Source organism: Ambystoma mexicanum, chromosome 5p, assembly GCF_040938575.1.
Source record: "Ambystoma mexicanum isolate Mex_15411 chromosome 5p, UKY_AmexF1_1, whole genome shotgun sequence".
NCBI lineage: Eukaryota > Metazoa > Chordata > Amphibia > Caudata > Ambystomatidae > Ambystoma > Ambystoma mexicanum.
The window spans coordinates 101,186,013-101,195,948 of NC_090930.1; positions in this window are offsets into that span (position 1 = coordinate 101,186,013).

The window sequence follows — 9,936 nt, forward strand, 5'->3', positions numbered from 1 at the left end:
TCTATTCTTAACGGTGATCTGGTTCAGGGAGCGATAATCTATACAAGTTCTAAGGTCTCCTTCCTTTTTTGGAACGAAGAACAAAGCTGAAGAAGCAGGGGACTTGGAAGGACGAATAAACCCATTTGCCAGGTATTGATCCAGGTATTGTCGAAGGTGAAGGTTCTCAGGCTCGGTGAGGGCATAAATTCTACTACAAAGAGGAGTAGATCCAGGTATCAGGTCTATCTGGCAGTCATAAGACATATGAGGAGGTAGAGAGTTAGCCTGATCCTTCCGGAAAACATCTTGGTATTCTAGGTATTCGGGAGGTAACTGGGGAGTCTCTGAAGAAATTGCTGCCAGTGCAACACCAGGTGGAGGGTGACAAGTAGAGACACATTCTGGAAACTGGACCGTTCTTGCTCGCCAATCGATAAGAGGATTGTGTTTCTCTAACCAAGGTATTCCTAGAATAATCTGAAACTGAGGGGCCTTGATCACATCGAACACGATCTTCTCATGGTGTCCATCTTGACTTACTAGCGTCACCTCTTGAGTGGTATGCGTTACTGGCCCGGAGGCTATCTCCGTACCATCCACCGTAGTAATGACGTCCTTTACAGCCTTGGGACAAAGAGTTAGATTCATCCTCAAAACCATTTCATGATCCACATAATTGCCGATGGCACCGCTGTCGACGTAAGCTTCAATTGCATGTAATCGATCCGGATTATCAGGGCTAATGAGGACCATAGGTATCACGAAATGCGAGGTCACGGAACTGGTTTTCACGCTCGCAAGAGGACCTCTATTCTTGTCGGGCGAGGTCGTTTCCCTGCTCAGAGTTTGTAACTTTGGTAACTGCAGCTCCTACTGCCTTCTTGGCAGGTTTCACCGGACAATCTCGAAGAAAGTGCCCTGAGTTTCCGCAATAGAGGCATAATTGCAACCGTTTTCTCCTTTCCCGCTCCTTTTGTGTTAGAGGACCTTTCAGACCCCCTATTTGCATGGGTTCCCCGGAGTCTACTCCTTTGGAAGGAGTTGGCGGTTTGGAAAATACTCAAGCATCAAACTTGGAACGATCAGCCTTCCTGTTCTGCAGTCTGTGATCTATTTGAACGACTAAGTCTATATAGTCCGAACAATCTTGTGGGGGATTCACTACTTGGGCTAACACATCTTTGAGCTCTCCACGTAGACCTCTATAAAACAGCGTAATCTTTTTGTCCTCAGGCCATTGAGTTTCCACTATCAGTCTTTTGAAAGACGCAATATAAGCCAAAAGGTCTTGATTACCTTGTCGCAATGAAAGAAGCTCATTGTCCAAGGCCTGCCCCTGTGAATGTCTTGCGAACAGTTTTTCCATACTGAGCTGAAAAGCTTGAAAATCATGGAGGACCGGATCATCTTGATTTACTAGAGGGATTGACCAGTCTGCCGCATTGCCACTAAGGTACGAAAGCACGAAAGCTACTTTAGCTTGATCAGTTGGAAAGGCTGCTGGCCGGCATAAGAAATGCAACCGGCACTGATTGATAAATACTGCAAACCTCTTTGGGTCACCAGAAAATCGTTCGGGCGGAGCCAGAGGTACATTCCCAGGTAGGTTGATCTGCACTGGATTCATAGAGGATGTAGAAGGAAGATTTCCCCCAGATGCGGGTAACGGGGTCTGTCCGGCTTGTGACTGTAGCAATTGTCTAGCGAGATCATCTGTTCGCTCCTTGGAAATAATCAGTTCCCTTCTTAGAGCGTTCGTTTCTTGACGGGCTGCATGCACTTCTGCCCTTAGTTCCCCAAGTAACTGGGCTAGCTGGTCGGTATCCGAGGTTTCCATAGCGCCTGGACGGGAGTTTTGTGGTAGGCTTTGCGTTCTGTAACGCTCACCTGATTCCCGTAGAGGCGCCGGTCTTGACTGGGCGTATACCATATCTTCAAAGGTGATGTGTAACATACGGCTGGCTCTTTGGGCTGGACCTCTGTGCACTGTATGTCTGACTCGAAGGGTAAGATGTCTGCAGATAGAAAATATGGGATTAAGGAACTGGGTTATTGAATGTCTCTCTCTTCTTCCCTTTCTCTTCTCCTGTAGAACCCCAAAGGTTAACGCTCTCACCTTAGGTAAGTGAACGCTGTGCTCTCCATCTGCCTCGGGGCAGGGTGCTGTAACCAGTTTCTTCACTGGATAAGGGGAGCAGGCCTCTTGACTTCAGAGGACTGCTGTCCGTCGTTTACTGCACGAACGGTAAGTTTCGAGTAATTCTAATGTCCTTAAAGTCTTTAGTAATGATGTCTCTTGTTTTGCAGGGTTCCGGCGATGGCGGATGGGGGGCTGAAGTGAGTTGAAGATGGAGCCCGTGGGATGAATAGAAGCGCCTGGAAGCACGTAAGTAAGCGCTTGTTGCCTGCTTCACGATGCGCTCTAACTGTCTTTTTATTTTGCAGGTACAAGTTTGGAGCGGCTGCAGGGTGCCGGAATACCCACTGGGTTAGATGTGGAAAGGAGTAATGGCACGTGAGTATTAAAGTTCCCCAATGTCTTTAAACGCACCTTGTTTTGTCTTTCAGATGCGGGATGCAGCGCCGAAGGCCTCCGGAGCGTGCGAAGAGTTGGTAAGCTTTTGTCTTTCAGATGCCGGAATGCAGTGTGAAGACCTCCGGAGCGCACGAAGAGTAGGTAAGCCTTTGTCTTTCAGATGCCGGAATGCAGCGCGAGGCGTTGGTGACAGTCGATGGACCAGGTAAGTGAAGAGCTGTCACTGAAGACCGTAATGCTAACCTGTTCTTTCTTGTCTTTATAGGTGTTGCTGAAGACTGGATTCAGGATGGTAAGCCTTTTTCCTTAGGCCCAGGATCAGATGCAGAAGACACGATGAGCGTTCTGCTGCAGAGGATGCAGAATAACGCAAAGCAAGATTCATCCATCGGGTGTGGTTTAAATAGCCTCCTGTAGTGCTTAGGTGTCTCCTTCCACAGCCACGCCTAGGTAAGAAAAGAGTTCCTGCTTTCCAGAAGAATTCCAGTGTTCTGAATCTAGGGAGTGGCTCCTGCCCCACCCAAAAGGAAAAGTAGTTCCAAACAGAAGAGGATCAGAGGCTCAACTGGCAGGCAAGTAAGCAGCATGGTCTGCTGCAGGTAAGTCCACCCAAGAATTATGAGCCCGGCGCTTCCAGCGCTGGGACTGGGCATATTTATGAGCCTGGTGCCACTGGCGCCAGGACTGGGTCCAAAAGGTCCCAATTGGGACTGGTTGGCACTCGGAACCTGGGTTATGGATCTGCTTCCAAGGGAGTTGGGAAAACCCTGACCTTTTGGAAGCAGAGATCATGACCGTATGGTTGTCCAAGTGGATGCCCTAAAACCTTTTGATATCAACTTTGGAGTCACATCCAATTTAAGTAGTATTCTTGACACATACAATAGTCCAGATGTGAGCTAGCCAATGTGCCCGTTACCTGGGCCCGAGCAGCATGAGGAATAAAGCACAAAATATGCACTGGTTGAAAGACTGTTTTAAAATGACTTAGAAACCATGCTCAGATCACCTATAGCAGAAAGCACACGTTTCTAGCCTTGTCCCATACTTGGAGTGACTCAAGGAAGACATTGGGGTGCAATGACCAATTGACTTTTGGCTCTAGGACATTTGTGGATATCATACTTTTTTTCTAGACGTGAACTGAAACCAGTCGCTTTGCATCCAACGTATCAAACATCTAAATTGTATTCTAAATTGGTAAGGACTAACATAATAGTACTATACATGTGTGTGCTGTCTCTGTATAAAGGAGTAAAGAAAGACAACATTGCATTAGATGAAGGAGAGAACACATTTTATATATTTTTTGTTCTTATTATTTGCGTGTTTGGTTTATTTCACGTTATGAAAACAAACACATACATTTCATGAAACATTTGCCTAAAATAATGTGATAATTATTTCGATTTACATATTAAAATATATTTCAAGAACATTTGTAATTTGATACACAATTCATTTGTAATAATCACCAACTACTTTTGACCATCCAATAACTATAAAGTGCAATTATTCACCAATTCTCCATATTCTCTTCAAAAGTACTTTGTTTTCTTTTAAAGGATCACATTCATGTCCACAATCACCTTCTCCAGCTTTAGTAGGAACGATATATTAGCTGACAATAGAAAGTCGATTGCATAAAAATGTCATGATTCAAAATAAAATCATCGTTACCTAACATGGTAAAGTGTTTTTTTGAGAAAATCTTTCATGTCGCACTGCAGCAATGAGTGTTTCATTGATTCTAATTCTTCAGTCCCAGCAAATCTACATGACTTTTTGTTTTCTACCAGCTTAAGATGGGGACCAATTAAAGTGAAGATTGGAATCAAGTTTAATTGAAAACATATTAAACACGTCCTTAAATAAGCTGATGGAAATTTGCTCATGACAGTGAACCTCTGGGCCTAAGAACCAGAGCAAAATCACTATGCAAAGAATCAGATTCCGTTCCCTGTTTATTCTTGTCCTAGTCAAAAGTAACAACCTTTTTCTTTGTGAGGCGCAGGGTGGCCATTAACTTTGCTTCACAGAAATCATTTGCGATGATATAACCCCTCTGAAACAAAACAGTGAACTTCAGATGCCAATTTGGCTTTGAAAACCTCATATAGGTCATTAAAGACACAGTTCTTAACTGTAGCCAGCATTCTTCTTAACGATTGGAGTCTTGTTCACCAAGCATGTGCTTTTAAAGAGGAGAGACCCAAAAGCTGTGTCACAAGGGAAATAGGAACAGAGGTTGAAACGCCCAAAATCGATTTCCAATTGTTACCGTCGATATTCTTAAGATGGTCATCCCAAACTTTAATTGGTGTACTTACTTAAAAATGTTATTTTCGATTACACCATTAACATTAGAATGTACAAATTCATTGACAATAACAATCAACAATTAACCATTCAACTAAACATGTTAAAATCAGCAGGTGTAAGCCGTCCTCAATATTTGTAGAGTATCGGTTAATCAATCCACGGGTCAGAAACCGCTCGTGGTAACTCACATCATGTTTCAAAGCTTTGTGAAGTCTAACGTTTAAGGCTATGTTTTTAGACCAAACCAAGTTGTTTAAGAACCTGGGATCAGCACATTTGCACAGCAAAGACATGGCTTCCTTGCATGATCAAATGTGATGACACGAAAACAAGTGTGGCTTTAACCATATTATCCTCTCTTGTTCGGTACAACGGGCAGGTCAAACAGAAAAGGACCCAATCTTTGTCATACCCCATACCACACAGGCATTTTTGGGAAACCCTCAACCAACTTGCCCTTTTGGAAAGAGGGAGTTAATTCAATCAGGCCATAATTAACAACCTCCTTCCCGTGAAGAAATTCATTTTGCTAATAGGCCCAGGACATGTCATGGCCTCATGTGGGTAAACGTCCTTGGCATAGGGTAGCCAGGAATTGAATTATGTCTACATCCAAGACTAATGCCCTTTTTCTGGAGCACACGTTAATGAATAATTTAGCTTGTGAAAGGTTTCCCTTGAAAATGTCAACCTTGCTTTTGGCTGTAATATCATGCCAGAGATTACTTCCTTCCGTCGTTCGTGTACGTTCCGAACCAGAGGAAATATCGGGCTCATCTTCCTCTTACAAAAGTCAATGGACCTCATTATGAGTTGGGCAGTATAGTATTAATGTGCCGTTATTAACATTTATCGACACGCTACCGCACGAGCCAACTACGGCGCCTGTAATACCATTAAAGTCCCCCATGGAGTCCTCAGCCAATCCATGGAATGGGGAGTCACACCGCCACCCGGCACTCGGAATCTGGTGGACATTCCACCAGACCGAGTGCCGGTAATGGGAATACAGTTTGCCGGTTTCCTGGTGGATTTACCGCCAGGATGCCAGAAAACTCGTAATGAGGGCCAAAGAGTGTTAAATAAGGGAATTTACAATTTATATTTTTTATCACTTTATTTGTTCCTTTGAGATTTTAAAGAAATATCCAACCTTTACCAGAATATATTAATATACTTTATTTCAATGACTCAGAAATCAAAGTACTTGAGCGAGCAAACACGCTCAAGGGGCATTCCTCCTAATTGACCTACAAAGTTCTCATGCTTTCTTTTGTTTGCAAATATCATAATGCTTATTTTATTTATGTTTCATTTCAGGTTAATTTTGATGCCTAATGGTCAAAGTCCTTACATTTTATTTGTAGCCCTATTTGTGTCTTGTCTGAAAGCAGTATGTCATCAGCGTAAGCAATCCTAGAGAGCCTGGAGGCCCCACATTTTATAGCAAATGAATTGCAGGCATCCCAACGGTGGTACAAGATCTGATAAATAAAAATGAAAGAGTATCAGGGCCAAGACGTAGCCTGCCATAGGACTATTATTGTATCAATCGCCCTTGAGACATGACCAGACTTACTTAATCTTACCATAACCTTTTCGTCGGAATGGAGCAACATGAGCATTTTTAAAAGACTTGGAGGGAATCTCCAGCATTGCAGCTGCACTGTGACATCTCTAACACCCTTAACATCCTTGCCCCTGCCATGAGGATCCGCACAAAACCTGCCACCAAGAACAACAGCTTGTATGACTCCGATCTAGCATCTCTGAAATGCAAGTGCAGAGTTGATGAACGGAAGAGGCAGACCTTGGGCTTATCCTCTGACAAACTGGCCTACAGCTTGCCCAAAGGCAATATCGCTTCTCTATCCACTCCAAGTAGTGGGCTTGTATCGTAGCCTGCCTCACTGGAGCCACTAACAACATGGCCAAACTTTTCAAAATCTGCAAGTAAGTCGCCAATCCACTTGCAGTCTCAATCTCTCTCATTTCTTCCCAGGTTCTCTGCACTGCCTTGGCCTCCCACTTCACATCCAAAACTCAGGAGATCCTGTCCTAACTCTTCTCCACCCCCATATGTTCACCCACACCTGCTCCTGAGCCTACCTTGGCCACCGTCCTGCCACCCCCTCACTCTCCTCCCTCCTGCCCATAGCACCAGAGGAGGTCTCTAAAATGGTCCGCACTGTGAAGGCCTCCTCCCCTGCTCCCCCAGAACCATCAATGGCAATATTTCTTCCCTCACCTTGGTGCTTGCTTACTTCTGTAACCACTCCTACACTACTGGCTCTTTTCCTCTATCCCTTAAGCACTACCTTGTGCACCCTCTCCTAAAAAAGCAATCTGCTGACCCCACCTGCCCAGCTAACTATTACCCTATCTCTACTACTCCATTCCTGGGTAAACATTTGGAATAGTTGGCCCTCCTCCAACTGACCCTGCACACTGGACTTGTTGAATGCCTTCATGACCATCAATCTAGATTCCACGAATCCAGAGACATGGAAACTGCTCTCCTGAACACCTGTGAAACCGTGCTCGTAAATGTTGACTACAGCGTGCATGCTGTTCTCATTCTCCTCGATCTCTCCTAAGCCTTTGACATAGTCAATCATTCCATCCTCATAAATTGATCCTGTGACCCTCCCGGTATCACTGACCAGGCAATGGATTGGCTGACCTCCTTCCTCACTAACCACCCTTCCCAGATGCAACTGGACTCTTTCTCCTCCACCACCACATTCTCTACCTGTGGCATTCCACAGGGCTCTATCCTATCACCATGGCTCTTCAATATTTATCTCGCCCCTCTTGTTCACTTGATCACCTCCTTCACTCCTCATTTACAGTGTTATGCTGATGACACACAGCTTTCCTTCAAACTTCCCTCTACCTCCTCCTCTTCCTCCTCTCTCATCCCCAACTCTCTGTCTGCCATTCAGGCATTGTGTGCAGTGAATGATCTCTTTCTCAATGCCAGTAAGATGGAGATCCTACTCATTGGGATAGCTGTGCCCTCTTTTTCTGCAACCCTCTGGCCACCCTCTTTGGGCCCTCTATGCCAACCATCCTGTGAGGCCAAAAACCTCAGGTAAACTTCGACTCTGCTCTCTCCTTCACCCCTCACATCATGGATCTTACCAACAAGTCCCACTTCCAGCTCTACCTCCTCAGAGGCATTCTTCCTTTTCTCACCTTCCACCAAAAACTCAATGTCTCCCGAGCTCTAATCCTCTACAGGCTGGACTACTACATCAGCCTCTTTCTCTCCCTCTTTCTTCCCTTCGCCCCTCCAGCTAATTCAGAACAAGGCTGCAAGACTTATCCTTGGCCTCAAGTCCAGGGACCATATCTATCTAGCCCTTAAATCTCTCCACTGGCTCTCAGTGGCTGCAAAGATTAAATGTATGACCCTCTGCAACGTACACAAGGCCTTATGTGGCCTGGGATCACACTATTGCCCACTTTCCCTCCCTAAATACCCCCCTACTAGAGCCCTATGTTCCTCTAATTCAAACTTTCCGACTGCCAAATGCTTCTCCAAACAGAGAGTGGGGGGCAGGTCTCTCTCCTAAACTGTCTGCCTCACTTTGGAACAACTTCTCTGACACTCTCAGACTTTAGCTGGACCACCTTAAGTTCCAGAAACTGCTCAAAGCTCTGCTCTTCTCTACCTCTTTCCCTCCTTCCCTTCCCAGCTAATCACAAAATTGCCACTCTACCCAGTGGCCTGATCCTCATGAATCTCACAGGATCCCAGGCCCTTCCTCCCAGTCAATACCAGCGCCCCACCACTGCACTGCACCGCAGGCCCCTGCTTGGTGGCTCCACATCCCAACTTTGAGAGTCGCCTGTACCAGCACTTAGCCTGAAGTCCTCCTCGGTGGCTACCCTTAGCACTTCCCTCCCAGGCCCTCCTCCATTCTTCTGTTCCCACTTCCATACCCTTCCTCTGCACTTCTCTTGAATGCACCTGCACGGCCAAATGCCACAAGCCCTAGTAGGACCACAAATGTATATTATTGTTTTTGCCATTGTTATCATTTCCCTTCTTCCCTTCCCATTTAGCCTTGTGGCGATTTGAAACACAATTCTGTTGTATAAAGCGCCTAACAAATGCTCAATAAAATAAAATTAAAATAAACAAAGCTCTACAAATGGGTTGGAAAGCTGTGCTTAGGTCCAAACTCATTCCTGACTGTCTATCTGCGATTCAGGATTGGTGCACCTCTAACGATCTCTGCCTTAATGTCAATAAGATGAAGATCCTTCTCATTTGGGCCCCTGCCCCTGCTTTCCCTTTCTCACTCTGGCTGCCCGCCTTGGGCTATCTTCCTTCACCTTCCTGCGAGGCAAAACAACCTTGGTGTCATCTTCGACTCCACTCTCTTTTTCTCTCCTCAAATCTTGGAAATGGCCAATAAGTCCCACTACCTGCTGCACCTCCTCAAAAGGACTCTTTCTTAATCTGCCTTCATCTACTTTCCACCCTCTGCAACTAATCCAGAACAGTACTTATACTTGGCCTCTAGCCCAGGGACTGTTTCTCTCCAGCCCTGAAATCTCTCCACTGGCTCCCTGGGGCTGCAAGGATCAAGTTCAAGACCCCTTGCATTGTCCACAAGGCTTTCTGGGGCAGGGGCAGCACTACATCCAATGCTCTCTTCCAAAATACCTTCCTTCTCGAGCCCTTTGCTGAGCTACCTCCAACTCTCTAGGGTTAGGTGCTTCGCTCGGCAGAGAGTTGCAGGGTATATCTCTCTCCTCAGCAGGTGCATCCCGCTGGAATCGCCTCCCTACACCTCTCAAACTTGAGCTGGACTGCCTGAAGTTCCAGAAGCAACTCAAAACCTTCCTCTTCTCTGTTTTTTCTTTCTCCCTCCCCCTCTGACCTTCCTGACTTACATTTCTGCTGTATTGACTGGTTGCTTGGCTACCCACAGAGTCTCACTGGGTACCAGGCTTGTCCTTGATCAGTTGCTCTTGCACTGCCTCTGGGCCTACCATGCACTTAGGGGCTGTAACTGTAACCCTACAGTCCCTTGTTCTCCTTGCACTTCCCAGAGCCGCGCTGCCCTGGCTGTACTTACTCA